This window comes from Schistocerca cancellata, chromosome 8, assembly GCF_023864275.1.
Source record: "Schistocerca cancellata isolate TAMUIC-IGC-003103 chromosome 8, iqSchCanc2.1, whole genome shotgun sequence".
NCBI classification, from domain to species: Eukaryota; Metazoa; Arthropoda; class Insecta; order Orthoptera; family Acrididae; genus Schistocerca; species Schistocerca cancellata.
In genome coordinates, this window is record NC_064633.1 from 558,499,189 (window position 1) to 558,514,935 (window position 15,747).

Sequence of the window (15,747 nt, forward strand, 5' to 3'; positions counted from 1 at the left end):
TCGGGAAATATACATCTTTATCAGAGTTCTTGGTAACTATGTTTTAGTTGTAGAGTTATCTGTACAAAATATGAATAGTAATGTAGCATTTAGAGAAAAAAGATGGGGAAATTTTTATCTTGTAATAAGAATTATTTGTCAGACGGAAGACCCTAATGATTTTTTTTTTTGTGCAGATAATGGTTTGTGAGGCAATTGCCATAATGAGTGGTCCATTTATACCATGTAGCATTGCTGCAGGGTATAAAACTGACAGCCCACAAGAAAGCTGCAAATAAGTGCAAGCAAATACATTTTAACTTGTATACTGTACTATTAAGGTAGTGGGAGAGTCATTTAGAAAAGTGGAGCCACGCAGAGCAAATTGTGAGGTCAGCGATTTCGGCTAATATTGTTAGTAGCTTAGTTTTAAATCGGTATACTACATTACGCCGGTTCAAAATGTCATAAACGTACCTTCCGGAGTGTTTCCCATCTTATTTTATCCCGACAACCAGTCAGGGTCGCTGTCACATACACTCATTAAAAAAAATTTTGCATCACCCCAGTTCCCAGAACACCTGAAGACATACGTTGACTGTGGATATTGTATCACAGACACAGACCCTTTGACCGTTCAGAGATGTCATTAAACCTCACCAAAGATGTAAACAAACATGCATGAGCAACACCTATTAGACGGAGGGGGTCAGACAGTCCATCAGTTCCAGTCGTTCCACAAGGAAGGAGGTACGCGGCTCGTGTTGTCTGTAGTTCAGCCGTGCCTAGACGGCCAATACCGCGGTTATATCTCGTCTGCATTGCTACTTTGTGCCAGGAAGGGCTCTCAACAACAGAAGTGTCCAGGCGTCTCGGAATGAACCAAAGCGATGTTGTTCGGACACGGAGGAGATACAGAGAGACAGGAACTGTCGATGACATGCTTCGCTCAGGTCACCCAAGGGCTACTACTGCAGCGGATGACCGCTATCTACGAATTATGGCTCGGAGAAACCCTGACAGCAACGCCACCATGTTGAACATTTCTTTTCGTGCAGACACCGGACGCCGTGTTACGACCTAAACTGTGCACAATAGACTGCATGATGCACAACTTCACTCCCGACGTCCATGACCAGGTCCATCTTTGCAAATCACGACAGTATGGAGTGCGGTACAGATTGGCCCAACAACATGCCGAATGGATTGCTCAGGATGTGCATCACATTCTCTTCACCGATGACTATCACATATGTCTTCAACCAGACAATCGTCGGAGACGCGTTTGGAGGCAGCCCGGTCAGGCTGAACGCCTTAGACACACTGTCCAGTGAGTGCATCAAGGTGGAGTTTCCCTACTGTTTTGTGGTGGCATTATGTGGGGCCGACGTACGCCGCTGGTGGTCATGCAAAGTGCAGTAACGGCTGTAGGATACGTGACTGCCATCCCACGACCGATAGTGCAACCATATCGGCAGCATATTGGCGAGGCATTCGTCTTCATGGACGACAGTTCTCGCCCCCATCGTACAAATCTTGTGAATGACTTCCTCCAGGATAACGACATCGCTCAACTAGAGTGGCCAGCATGTTCTCTAGAAATGAACCCCATCGCCCATGCCTCGGATAGATTGAAAAGGGCTGTTTATGGACGACGTGACCCACTAACCACTCTGAGGGATCACGCCGAATCGCCGTTGAGGAGTGGAACAATCGGGACCAACAGTACCTTGATGAACTTGTGGATAGTATGCCACAACGAATACAGGCATGCATCAATGCAAGATGACGTGCTGCTGGGTATTAGAGGTACTGGTGTGTACAGCAATCTGGACCACCACCCGTGAAAGTCTGGCTGTGTGGTGGTACAACATGCAATGTGTCGTTTTCATGAACAATAAAAAGGGCGGAAATGATGTTTATGTTGATCTCTATTCCAATTTTCTTTACAGGTTCTGGAACTCTTGGAACTGAGGTGATGCAGAAGTTTTTTTGATGTGTGTGTTAAACAGGCCACACAAATAATATCTGAAAAATTCACTGTTTACTGTCAAGTGTCACGGCACTTACTGTATCGACTTGAGACTCGAATGACACCGCAGCTCTAGGCAAGTATGCACTACAGCCTTCTACACACGATTTCTGGGGATTTAAGTCGGAACGCAGATCTTTCTTTCTGTTCTGTCCCGATTTTGTAGCGAATTAATCCAATGTGCTCTGGCATCCATTGCTTTCTGGGTCTCGTAGACGAACAGAGCTAGCTGAGTTTCACGTAATCGTTGTTTACGGACCCCACGTTGATTTATACAGAAGAGACTTTTTCCGTCTCCAAAAATACCATAACAGGTGAGCAGCAAGCATTTCCCTAGGTTCTGCATCGGACTGGCGTCGTAGGTACAGGCGTTCGGTTTTGTACGTCTGTTCTACGAACCACTGTGAAATGCGTGGACTGTAGACGTAACGTTGCACGCAGGTGGCGGCAGCTGGACCTGGACTGGAAGAAGGGCAGCGCGATCCTGCGGCAGGCGTCGGCGCGGCAGCAGCGGCAGCGCGACTTCTCGGCGTTCTGCGCGGCCGACCTCAGCCCCTACTTCCGCGCCTACCTCGGCATGCTGGCCGCCAGCCTCGCCGCCTTCCTGGCGGAGCTGCTGCTTCACGACCGCCACAGGCGCCGCCTAGGCCTGCCCGCAGCGCACGGCCTCTGCCGCTCTGTTCTGCTCCGCTGCTAGGTCGCGGCGCGTCGCCGTCCGTACCCTCCGACAAATACAACTAAACTGACTTAAATAGCTGTTGGTGAGTCTTCCAGGTTGTACGCTCCATAAAACTTTTCCGTTCCTAAAGCCGGCGTCACACAGGATGTGTTAGCTAATGCTGACTGGTGCTGTAAGAGTTTTGTGACATCACTTCTAGATTTTCCAAGTTCAGTAGCGATTCCGTCAAGTAAAAAGCAAAATACGTTGATAGAAATAAAAATCGCACCCCCTCTCCCCCCAAGTCTTTTTGCACTCCCCTCCTCTGCCTTTCCCCACTCCCTCTCGCATCTGCCCAGCCCCCCCCCCCTTATGAGTCCTCGTCCTCCGTTGGCTCCTTCCCCCACCCCACATCGTTTTTCCTCTCGTTCCCCCTTTTCTTTCCCTTCATCTGTCCAGGTTCCCCCCATCTGCCCTTGGCTGTGGTGTGTCATATTTGTACCAACTTTTTAGTGCAGTGTTCAAGTGAGTGTTCAGTGTTGTGCATTTTTTCCAAAGTGTTGCGAACAGAAGTCATGCTGTCACTGAGTGTGATTTTTATTTTTCTTGCGAACAGAAACCAGACTGTCGCCATGTTTTTTAACTGTCTGTCTATTATTTTACCGCCGGCCGGTGTGGCTGAGCGGTTCTAGGCGGTACAGTCTGGAACCGTGCGACCGCTACAGTCAAAGGTTTGAATCCTACGTTGGGCATGGATGTGTGTGGTGTCCTTAGGTTAGTTAGGTTTAAGTAGTTCTAAGTTCTAGGGGACTGATGACCTCAGCAGTTAAGTCCCATTGTGCTCAGAGCCATTTGAACCCATTTTTATTATTTTACCTGTCTGCTTCCTGTGTATTTTTATTAGCATCGCCAACACTTTGTTTTATGTTTGAGGTTCCACAATTTTTCCGACATTTTACCATTTAAGTCACCGATTTTATCGCCTGCTTTTATTATCTATTATCTTCATTTCTTTTTTTAAAAAATTCTGTAGGCTGAAGCCTGGCGTACTAAGCTGCTGCCATCCCACCCCCTTCAGGAGGAATCGAATCTCAATAATGAAAAAAAATAAAAATAATAATCGCAACACCGAGAAGGAGTTATGCGTTATAAACGAACGCTGGTAGGCGTTTTTCTGCATATGAAAGATGGCGTCTATTCAAATTTTGCGCAGTCACTAAAGTCAAATGGTTCAAATGGCTCTGAGCTCTATGGGACTTAACTGCTGAGGTCATCAGTCCCCTAGAACTCAGAACTACTTAAACCTAACTAACCTAAGAACATCACACACACCCATGCCTGAGGCAGGATTCGAACCTGCAACCGTAGCGGTCGCGCGGTTCCAGACTGTAGCGTCTAGAACCACTCGGCCACACCGGCCGGCTACTAAAGTCAGGTTTGCCTTAAATAAACACTGTAATGGTCGTGACCATCAGTTACCTTTATACGTGGTGAGTTGATGTTAGTCACGAATGCCTTCAAGGTGACAAAGACGCCATTATCAACACCTCACTTTCACACGATCTTGTAATAAGGCTACGAGAAGCTGGCTCTTCCTTCTGCGATACTGCAGAAACACTTGTCAAGAATGTAGCCACTGTCATGGTTGCTACCAGCGGTGGTCACAAGAATGTACGGTCGCAACAACACCTGGCTCCGGACAGCCACGTGGCAGCACCGAGAAAGGCGACCATCGTGTTTGGCGTCTGGCTCTGACGCATCGTACTGCATCTGCAGCAGCGATATGAGAAACCATTGGCACCACAGCGACACAACGAACAGTTGCAAATCGGTTACCTCAAGGACAGCCCCGTGCCAGGTGCCTGTAGTGTGCATTCCACTGACTAAGAAAACAACCGCCATTTGCGACTTCAGTGGCGTCAAGCTAGAGCTCATTTGGAGGGCAGATTAGAAGTCTGTTGTGTTTTCTGTAGAAAGTTGGTTCTGCCTCGATGCGGTAATGGTCGTCTGTCGGTTAGAAGGGAGCAGCTGAGGGCCCCAACCTACCTGTTTACGTACTAGGTACAACTAGACACACTGGACACGAACCCGCAGCTACCGTCTGGGATGCTATTCCGTATGACAGCAGGAGCACTCTCTTGGTTATCCCACCCACCCTGCCTGCAAATCTGTATGTCAGTCTGGTTATTCGACCTATTGTGCTACCATTCGTGAACTGCATTCCAGAACGTGATTTCCAACAGGATAATACTCTCCTACATACCGCTTTTGTAGCCCAACATGCTTTACAGAGTGTCGACATTTTGCCTTGGGCTGCTCGATCACCAGATATGTCTCCTATTGAGGGTATATGGGCATCATCGGACGACAACTCCAGTGTCATCCACAGACAGGATTAACCTTCCCTGCATTGACTTACCAAATGCAATATGCATGGAACTGCATCCCGTAAATTGACATCCGGCACCTGTACTACAGAATGCATACGTACTTGCATGCTTCCATTCAACATTCTGGTGGTTACACCGGTTATTAATGTACCAGCATTTCACATTTTCCATGGTTTACTTTCATTAATCCGTGATCTTGAAAAGTTGATCATTTAATATGTGCCCTAGACAAATCTATTACTCTACATTAATTTTTTTTGGTGTGGCGATTTTTTCCACGAGTGCAAGTTCCGCGATATTTCGGAAAAGTGCCACGTAAATTATAACCAGTTAAAAGCAAGAACGCTACCTCAGAAGGAGAACCTCCGAGACCCGATATTGTATTAGTCGCGTTGAGCTGAAGCCCAAATTTAGTGAGTTTTATGTTATAATTTACACCCTACGAATTTACGCTGTCTCTAATCACTATCGCAACGAATCTCTAGAGGACGCCTCGTTATTGATACCATCTGCTGTGATAAAATTATGAGAAACGTCATATTGGTGGTTATAGAGTTTTCGTATTTTGTAATTTTCGTGTCATAATACGCGTATTATGAAAGTTTTAAGGCAGCGGCACACTGAACATTTATCAAAAACGTGTTGTTTTTGGTAGGACATGTTATAACAAAACGTCATTCAATAACATATCGGCGATTGAGGCCTTCAGAAAACCGGAACAGAAAATACAAGGTCGTTCAGTGGAGAACTTCACTGTACCGAGGACTGAACACCAGATCGCTGTCAGGCGCAATGGACCGATAACGGACAGCTCAGGGCGATTCTAGAGGGAACAGACCACATACGGAGCGCCTAGAACCGCCCAGGGGGAAGTTCCGGTACACAGTTCAAGTGGCGGAACGTTCAGCAAGTTCTTTCTGTGAGAGGTCCCAGCGGTACATCACCAGGAAGTACCAATAGATCTGCATCACCTCAGTTCCAAGAGTTCCAGAACCTGTAAAGAAAATTGGAATAGAGATCAACATAAACATCATTTCCGCCCTTTTTATTGTTCATGAAAACGACACATTGCATGTTGTACCACCGCTGGTCTATCAGAGCATGCCTGAATGGGCACGAAGACCCCTCCCACTTGACTGACACAATCAGGAACCACCAGATGAACACAATGGGTCACGTTGCTCATGGACGACACTGATATTCGGCAGAACATCCGACACCTCACGATTTCAACGGATCACAGGGATAGCATGAAGAATAACATCTTGAGAGGTGCTCTTGACTGAACTGAGTCTTGATGACTGAACACGGAAGCAGCTGCTGACTGTTCCTTTTCTTCTGTATTGAACAATCCTTGGAAATAATCAGTCACAATTTCCAGGAGGATCATACTCTTCGTAACTTCATTAATGAAGGACAAAGTGGCGGAAACAACAAGTCACAGACCTATAACAAACAGACCGAAGTAACAACAACGTAAGTCGGACAATGGCGGCGAAATGCAGGGAAGGCGCTCCACTATTTCTGACAACCCCTGTGACTGAGACTATTTTGGAAAACTAATGCCCACAGTCCAATTACTCCTGCTGGTTGTCTGTTGTGATCTGATATGGGAGGTGAATTGCCCACAAAATTCTTTAAGAGACTCGTTGACTGAAGATTATCAATTACTGAAACAAATGTATTACAGTCCCCAAATCACGCTTAATTGTTTTGATACCACACAGGAAACAACTGATACAATACGTAGCTGTAATGGCCCGACAGGAATTCATGTCCAAAGGCGTTATGGGAGGTCTCCCATTAGGAAGAAGACGAGCACATCTCTTATTTGCTAGATGTATTTATTAATACACTAGTAGCCATTAAAATTGCTACACCAAGAAGATGATAAACGGGTATTCATTGGACAAATATATTATACTAGAACTGACATGTGATTACATTTTCAGGCAATTTGGGTGCATAGCCTGAGAAATCAGTACCCAGAACAACCATCTTTGGCCGTAATAACGGCCTTAATACGCCTCGACATCGAGTCAAACAGAGCTTGGATGGCGCGTACAGGTAGAGCTGCCCATGCAACTTCAACACGATACCACAGTTCATCAATAATATTGACTGGCGTATTGTGACGAGCCAGTTGCTCGGCCACCATTGACCAGACGTTTTCAGTTGGTGAGAGATTTGGAGAATATGCTGGCCAGGGCAGCAGTCGAACATTTTTTGTATCCGGAAAGGCCCGTACAGGACTTGCAACATGTGGTCGTGCATTATCCTGCTGAAATGTAGGGTTTTGCAGGGATCGAATGAAGGGTAGAGCCACAGGTCGTAACAATCTGAAATGTAGCGTCCGCCGACCAAAGTACCGTCAATGCGAACAAGAGGTGACCGAGACGTGTAACCAATGGCACCCCATACCATCACGCCGGGTGATACGCCAGTATGGCGATGACGAATACACGCTTCCAATGTGCGTTCACCACGATGTCGCTAAACACGGATGAGACCATCATGATGCTGTAAACAGAACCCGGATTCATCCGAAAAAATGACGTTTTGCCATTCGTGCACTCAGGTTCGTCGTTGAGTACACCATCGCAGGCGCACCTGTCTGTGATGAGGCGTCAAGGGTAACCCTAGGCATGGTCTCCGAGCTGATAGTCCATGCTGCTGCAAACGTCGTCGAACTGTTCGTGCAGATGGTTGTTGTCTTGCTAACGTCCCCATCTGTTGACTCAGGGATCGAGACGAGGCTGCACGATCCGTTACAGCCATGCGGATAAGATGCCTGTCATCTTGATGCTAGTGATACGAGGCCGTTGGAATCCAGAACGGCGTTCCGTATTACCCTCCTGAACCCACCGATTCCATATTCTGCTAACAGTCATTGGATCTCGACCAACGCGAGCTGCAATGTCGCGATACGATAAACCGCAATCGCGATAGGCTAGAATACGACCGTTATCAGAGTCGGAAACGTGATGGTACGCATTTCTCCTCCTTACAAGAGGCATCACAACAACTTTTCACCAGGCAACGCCAGTCAACTGCTGTTTGCGTATGAGAAATGGGTTGGAAACTTTTCTCATGTCAGCACGTTGTAGGTGTCGCCACCGACGCCAACCTTGTGTGAATGCTCTGAAAAGCTAATCATTTGCATATCACAGCATCTTCTTCCTGTCGGTTAAATTTCGCGTCTGTAGCAGGTCATCTTTATGGTATAGCATTGTTAATGGCCAGTAGTGTATTAGCTTGATGCATAAGTTCGTATCGTTTTTCAATAAGTTTAATACACACAACAGATACACATACGATACTTTAGTCACCAATAATACAATCTGCTTCACTATTTACAAGAGTCTGCCAACGCTGGGGTAACTTTTCGGTTCCGCGACTATCGAAATCACACGGTGTTGAGACGAAGGACTCATCGAGCCAAGTTCGGAGCGCTTTTCATTCGGAAGAAAGCTCCTTTAAGGTTGTTTGACAGAGAGCGGAAAAGGTGAAAAACTAATGGCACAACATCACTTGAAAAATGTGGGTACGGAATGAATTCCCAACCCATCTCCTGTTTTTTGTCCGAAGGATGTGGGCGGGCATTATCGAGGAATAGCATCACTTCACGCAGTCTTCCTGGTCGTTATTCTTTGATTGCGGCTGCAAAACCTCTCAGTTGTTGACACTAAATGTCAGTATTAATGGTTATACCTCGCGAAAGCAATTCGTAGTACACCACACTGTCGCTGTCGCATCAAGTATAACATTATCTTTTGAGGAATCACACAGGTTTATGTGCGAGGAGTTGAAGTTTTGTTTCGGCTCAACCATTCCTTTCTTTTCCTTATGTTAGCATAAAACACCATTTCTCGTCAACATCAACGATGCAGGATCGGAATGGTCGATGTTGTTCAGTAACCAATCGACGACAAGCAAGCATAGATGTACATGTGGCCACCTGCTGACTTTTGTGATTTTTCCTTAGAACATGCGGTACCCGTACATCCGATTTTTTAAACTTCCCCATTGCATGCAAATGTCGCACGATTGTGGAAAGATCGCAGTCCACCACATCTGCCAGCTCTCGAGTACGCTGACGTGGATCATTGTGGATTAAAGCGCTTAAACGCTTTTCACCTCGAAGTTTTTCCTGAACGTGGAGACTCAATAATGTCAAAACGATCCTTTTCTTAAAACGAGAAAACCATTTTCACAGCGTTCTCTATCCCATGGCATTATCCCCACGCACTGCGCAAATGATTCTGGCTGCCTCAGCTGCTGTCACCCCTCCATAGAAGTCAAACAGAAGAATATGTCGGAAATGTTCCGATTCCTCCACTTGATGCTCCATTTTCTAGTGTCCACAGCTCCACTCACTAACTCCAAATGGCAAAATGACGAAATGTAAACTCAAATAGCAGCAGTCAACAACAAATAAAAATTACAATCGATAAATAAATCAGTAGCAACCCACATGCCAAAACAAAAAACCAAAACGCTTATAACTTGTGCACCAAACCAATATATCATATTTTATCTTGTTACAACAACTTCGACAATCATTCTACTGAGATGCCTGTAACATTATATTGAAACATTCAGTAACTCTGCAGGTTTCTTATTAGACAACTTTCTTCAGCTCACCTCTCGTGTTTGGGTTGGGTTTTTTGGGAGAGGAGACCAGACAGCGAGGTCATCGTTCTCATCGGATTAGGGAAGGACGGGCAAGGAAGTCGGCCGTGCCCTTTCAAAGGAACCATCCCGGAATTTACCTGGAGAGATTTAGAGAAAGCACGGAAAACCTAAATTAGGATTGCCGGACGCGGGAGTGAACCGTCGTCCTCCAGAATGAGAATCCAGTGTGCTAGCCACTGCGCCACCTCACTCGGTTGTGTTTGGATCTCTGAAATGCAAAAGACGGATGCACCATCCATCGAACAAGCATCTATTATGCAGCAGCTAACTCCGTAAAAGAGACTTCCGTTAAGTAGGAAAACTGGCTAGGATACGCTGCGCCATGAAGCATACGAAATGATTGGTATACATTCCTAAATTTGAAGAAATAATACATAATTTGATTCACAACACAACTGGTTATCCCCTGCCAAAGCTAACTCTAGATAGGTGTATAATCACACAACTGAGAGAATCAGCGACGTTACCCCCTTCCCCTGTCGTAGATTTATAGACTAACAAAAACTCTGACGTAGCTCCAAGGAGGATTAGGTGAGAAGAAAACTTGAAGAAGGAACAGCACAACTTAACATCAGAGAAGCCAACAAGTAAAGTTGGTGACCTAGTCCTGGTCCAGACCGTCCAGAATCAGACCTTTTTGAAAAACAGACTTCAAAAATGTATCTTTTATACAACAGCCCCCAAAAATTGGAAAAGATGCTGGGTGATCATTAATATATATGTATTGACCATGACACTGGCACTGCAAAAGGAATTCAAAATATTGAGAATATAAAATTGATTATTAATTAAGGCCAATTACTTAGGAAGTAAGAGTAATATGTTAAGATTAAGAAGAAGCGCGCAGAAAGAGAAAAACACTGAACAGCAAGAAATGAATGAAAGAGCGCGTATAGTTAAGGAGTAAATAGGGAACACGTCGGAATAACTAAGCAACAACTAGGGACCAGAATATGAAGTTTTTCAATCACATGCGACTTTTGGAAAAGACAAGATGAGAACAATACTTACTCGATATGAAGGAAGGATTTACTGAAAGAGGTATAACGACTTGACATTTAAGTGGATTGAGTCAGTTTTTGCTTCCAGTTCAGCCAGCGATTCTAAGAAATTCGGAAAGGATAATTTATGAAGAACAAAACGAACCATCATACAGAGAAACATCTTGTTTATTAGCGTACGCCAAATTGTGTAAGTTCAGGAAGTGATGTTCACTAATAGTTCCTACCACAGTTGGTAGGAGACCAATTAGCAGGTATTGATTCTAAGAAAATGATGTGGAGTACCTTCGAGCAAGCATTAGATGTTAAGTGATGGGTAAAGGGAAGAATGATTGTTTGTATTACATTAATTAGTGTAGTCATATAAATGTACAAGCACGAGACGCTAGGAAATTTGGGACGTCAGCACTTAAGAAGGCAGACGACAGTGATACAAATAGTTCTTAAGGAGGTATAGTTTCTTTTTATGCCTATTTTTCTATTTCCATAAGATACTTGAAACCAAACTTGGAGCTTGAGAGAGGTCTGCTCACAGCTAAGCCGCCATATGAAATATGCTATCATTAAAACAAGCTGAGAGTGAATTAAAGGTAAACAGAAACAGTAAGGACTGAAATAGTTGACTACTACAGCACTGCTCGAAGTGGCAACAGCTCGATGTTGAACGGATGTCTCTCGGAGCTCCAGGGAGTGAGTAAACTCTCCACTGAGACACAGGTTATTGTTGCAGCAAATACGGCCGCTGACGTGACTCCCGGGAAGACGACCAACTAACCTGGTTACTCCCTTGTGACAAAGGCACAGGCCATCTGCCTGACGGAGGCTGTCAGCTGCAGGATGCTCCATTCCCGAACAGTCGCCCCAACTGACTGTACCCCTCCCTCTCCACTGGATCATACCAAATGGCTGCCTCCTACGGCTCACCTCTTTCATGATCTGCGAGTTTGTGGAAAGTAACAGACGCCAGGCTGAGAAGAAAAAGTGGTTTTAAATTCCTTTCAGTTTAGTCTCAGCAATTTTGACTACATATAAACGTCTGTTGTGAAGTGGATAAATTAAACAGCGAAATTTGAAGTAGGAAAAGTAGTTTAAATTTCTTTGTGTTCAGCTTGTTGTTTTACTGGGAAGGATCCCTCAAGGATACACAGTTCTTGTGAAAATAAGATCAGCGGAACAGACAATACAGTTCCATAGGTTTCATTAAAGTGTTTAATTTTTCATGTAATATCACATTGTAAATTAAGTACCTTATTGGAGTTTAATCTGCACAACGGAACATAGTTCTGTAATCCGATTCTATCCATTGTAAATGTTTTTGTGAAAGCCTCCGACTGTGAAAACGGTAGTTCTCTACTTAAGTAACCTATCCATGGTTTCCATTCGCTGGTAAAACTTGATATTAACGCCTAAATTGATCAATAAATTATATCAGTTTTCTAATTAAACATGCAGTAGACCCTTGATTACCATCGTTGAAATCGTGATTACATTTGCTGTATGAATCTGCGATTCTGAACATTATTATGTAATGAAACTCTTTTTCTTTGGGTGGTACTCGACTGGACAGATGCCTAGGCTTCTGCGCGTGGGTCGCAAACGTCTCATCATTAGAACCGCTCCCTACGAGGATTCCAACGGCATAGACACCCGTCTTTCCAGAAAACCGAATTTCTTGCTAAACCTATGTTGCAAGTCAACATCAATTACTAAAATCTATAAGTACAGAGCACACGAAAGAAACATTCAAGTTCAAATACATTTACAATGATTAATTGAAATGTTGTTATCTACAAGACCTCATCAGTAAAATTATTTAGCAAACTAGCTTATTTATAGCTACAAAACTGAGGGTTTGTTTATAATAAGCTTTTCGGTTACCTGATACGATTTTCTTTTATTCGTATTTTACGCGACGCGTTTCGAGTAAAGATTACCATGTTCAAGTATTTTTTCTCTTTGACATTTTTATGTAATATTTACAATCTTTGAGAGTCTGTTTTGTTTTGTTGACCTAACTGTAATACATAAAATATGGGCAATTTTTGATTAGTTATATATAGTTACGGCGAAATTTGGAAGAACTTGTACTTACAGTTTTGTTACGGTCCATTTGTGCAGAGATGCAGTTGGCGTCGCGTAAAATATGAATAAAAGAAAATCGTATCAGGTAACCGCAAAGCTATTTATACAAAAACCCATAGTTTTGTAGCTATAAATAAGCCAGTTTGCTAAATAATTGTATTGATGAGGTCTTGTAGGGGACAACATTTCAATTAATCATTGTAAATGTATTTGTGACAGGTCTTCCACAGAGTATGATACACTTTTGTACAGAGGGTATTTATCTTAACAATCAGGACCATAATTTACTTGTATCTATTTTACAATTCTGCTTATTTCCGTGTGTTACTTCTTTTATTTAAATATATTGTCAATGCATCTGAAGAAATTCGCTGATTCACTTTCAAATTCTTCATTTAACATTTTGTCTTCATATTTTCTGTAATGTGAACATCAGTTCTTCTAACGAATCGATTCGTTGCTTTTTGTTTAGTTGGTAGAGTACTTAGACATTCTGCTCTAATTTTCCAAATGTGTGTCCTCTATTATTTATGTGTGTGAATATTGCTGATGGTATGTGTCTGTTCTCTGTGTGGGCTTTAATGTGCTCTATGTACCTGGTGTTGAAATTTAGCCTTTTTGTCCTAGGTAGAACATGGAGCATTCTTGGCATGTTACTTTGTATATTCCAGAGGCTGATTATAGATCACAATTACATTTTATATTATGTGTTAGTTTTTGATTTAGTTACTGAAATATAAAGAAAACACTAAATTTTTAGTTGGTTGTCGATTTTTATATGTAGTTATTGCCGAAAGTAGGAAGAAATTTTACTTACTGTTTTCTTATGGTCCATTTGTGCCGAGTCTCACACATGTTGAACATCACATACAATTTTCAGTGCACATTGTACATCGAGAATAAGTTACATAAACAAACAGCTATAAAGTTGTTTTTAGATACAGTTGATAGAGATAATGTTACACATTTTCTGCAGAGTATGATAAGCTTTTGTACAGAGGGTACGTATCGTAACAGTATGGATCGTAATATGCTTATATCTATTTTACAATGGTACTTCTTTCTATGTGATACTACTTGTATTTAAGTATATTGTCAAAACATCTGAAGAAATTCACTGATTCACTTTCAAGTTTTTCATTTAACATTTTGTCTTCATATTTTCTGTAATGTGAATATATTTCGAGTTTTTTAATGAATCCATTCCGCGCACTTTATTTAGACGGAGGAGTACTTTGACTTTTGCTCAACTTTTCCAAATGACTGTCTTGTAGTGTGCTATTGGTGATGTTTATCTGTTGTGTATGCAGGCTTTAATGTGTTTTGTGTACCTGGTGCGGCAATTTCGGCCTGTTTGTACTAGGTAGAACATGGAGCATTCCTGGCATGTTTTTTGTGTATTCCAGAGTCTGAGTATGGATTGTGATTACATTTTATATTATGTATGAGTTTCTGTTGTAGTGTATTTTATGTATTTCACGCTAATCAAGATCATATAAGCATGGTCTTTTCCGAATGTAGCTCTGACCAAAAAGCGATTCTGGTAGCTGGAGTCCAAGGTTTTCGTTAAATATGTTTTTGCGTTCTTGTGGAGATCTTTCCTTAGTAACTTTCATTCCCTAAAAATGTTTCTTGATATCTAACAGAGAAGTGAAATACCAATGTGAATAGATTCAGCTTTAAAAAATTTTAACGTAACTAAACAGTTTCTTCAAAATTTTCATCCCCTAACGCACTGCCGTAGAGGTTGAATTTCCAGAAACACTGAAATACATTTTTTTTTTCATTTCTAACAAATATTATTTGTCATAGATATAGCCTTAGAAATTCTTTTCTAGTTCTTCAGTAATTATTTATTATGAAACAAACATTTACCCCTATTTTACCCACTTAGTGATCGAATTTCCAGAAATACTGAAACACGTATCTTTTTATTTTCTGACTGAGAACCAAATACAAGTGTTCGTAGTTATAGCTTCAAACTACCCTTAATATTGAAACTTCCTGAGCAGAAGTAAAGCTGTGAGTACCGGGCGTGAGTCGTGCTTCGGTAGCTCAGATGGTAGAGCACTTGCCCGCGAAAGGCAAAGGTCCCGAGTTCGAGTCTCGGTCGGGCACACAGTTTTAATCTGCCAGGAAGTTTCATATCAGCGCACACTCCGCTGCAGAGTGAAAATCTCATTCTGGAAACATCCCCCAGGCTGTGGCTAAGCCATGTCTCCGCTATATCCTTTCTTTCAGGAGTGCTAGTTCTGCAAGTTTCGCAGGAGAGCTTCTGTAAAGTTTGGAAGGTAGGAGACGAGATACTGGCAGAAGTAAAGCTGTGAGTACCGGGCGTGAGTCGTGCTTCGGTAGCTCAGATGGTAGAGCACTTGCCCGCGAAAGGCAAAGGTCCCGAGTTCGAGTCTCGGTCGGGCACACAGTTTTAATCTGCCAGGAAGTTTCATATCAGCGCACACTCCGCTGCAGAGTGAAAATCTCATTCTGGAAACATCCCCCAGGTTGTGGCTAAGCCATGTCTCCGCTATATCCTTTCTTTCAGGAGTGCTAGTTCTGCAAGTTTCGCAGGAGAGCTTCTGTAAAGTTTGGAAGGCAGGAGACGAGATACTGGCAGAAGTAAAGCTGTGAGTACCGGGCGTGAGTCGTGCTTCGGTAGCTCAGATGGTAGAGCACTTGCCCGCGAAAGGCAAAGGTCCCGAGTTCGAGTCTCGGTCGGGCACACAGTTTTAATCTGCCAGGAAGTTTCATATCAGCGCACACTCCGCTGCAGAGTGAAAATCTCATTCTGGAAACATCCCCCAGGTTGTGGCTAAGCCATGTCTCCGCTATATCCTTAATATTGATGTACTTTCGAAAAGCTTTTCCATGCCTACTTCACCCCCTTAGGAGTGGGATTTCGGACAATCCCTT